Source organism: Aplysia californica, unplaced genomic scaffold, assembly GCF_000002075.1.
Source record: "Aplysia californica isolate F4 #8 unplaced genomic scaffold, AplCal3.0 scaffold00530, whole genome shotgun sequence".
NCBI classification, from domain to species: Eukaryota; Metazoa; Mollusca; class Gastropoda; order Aplysiida; family Aplysiidae; genus Aplysia; species Aplysia californica.
Genome location: NW_004797800.1, coordinates 132254 through 133276, shown reverse-complemented (window position 1 = coordinate 133276; position 1023 = coordinate 132254).

Genomic DNA, 1023 nt, shown 5'->3' with positions numbered 1-1023 from the left:
TGGGCGGGGGTTTGGGCGGGGGCGGACCTCCCAGCGCCTACAACGATCTCAACGGGGGCGTGTACTGCGGGGAGATCCCGACACGCCCCGTACTTCCGCTTCCGTCTCGAGAGCGGAAGCGGAACAGCGGCCATGTTGTTTTGGCCGGTGGCGCTAGCTGTGACAGACACTACAACAGCATGGAAAACAACAAAAACGATGATCATTTTCTGGAGGAGGTGGGGTTTAACTGTGAGGAGGTTTTGGAGGAGGTGGATGAAGATGAAGAAAGTATAGAGCATAGCGAGAAAGAAGAGCTGAAAGCTCACTTTCTTAACGATAATACAGCGGGTTCTGTAGAAAGGCTTCATGGGGCTGGGGGTCATTGTGATGTGATTCACTTTTCCAAACGAACTCCCAGTATAAACGAGTTTGACGAAGACAGCAGTTCTTGTGACGAGTCATCTCCTGTGAAGATCACGACGACTGACATCACATGAGGAGGATTTCCCTAACACTTTATGTGTACCACCAGACTTACTTATGACTTTCGACACTGTTGCAGAAGAGGGCGAAGTATTGATATTCATCGTTGATTGTTACCTACTTCAAGTTCAAGTCAAAGATGTTAACGCCGCTGCATATTCTCGTCGAACTCCTGCGTCATAAAGATGATGTTTTTTTCTGTTAGATTTTGGCTGGCGTTGTCTTAAAACTTCGACTCCTTCACAAATGAATGTGACTTTCTGGTGTACGAGACTATGTTGTCTCGAGGGAAGAAACTGTGACTTTCCAGCCAACAGATGGATGAGTGAACTGTTCGTGTTTTGATAGGACACGAGTACGAGTCTCTGTTTAGAGATTGTGCTTGGAAGGTGTTCGAATTCTTTGGAGAGAAGCGTGCTCTTATGTGAATCTGTTTTGGATTTTATCACGGTTTCGACTTCCTTAAGTTTTCTTTTAAACTTGTCCAGGTTTACTGTCAGGCTTCAGAACACACCAGACGTTATGCGAGAAAAATGTGTGTGTGTGTGTGTGTGTGTG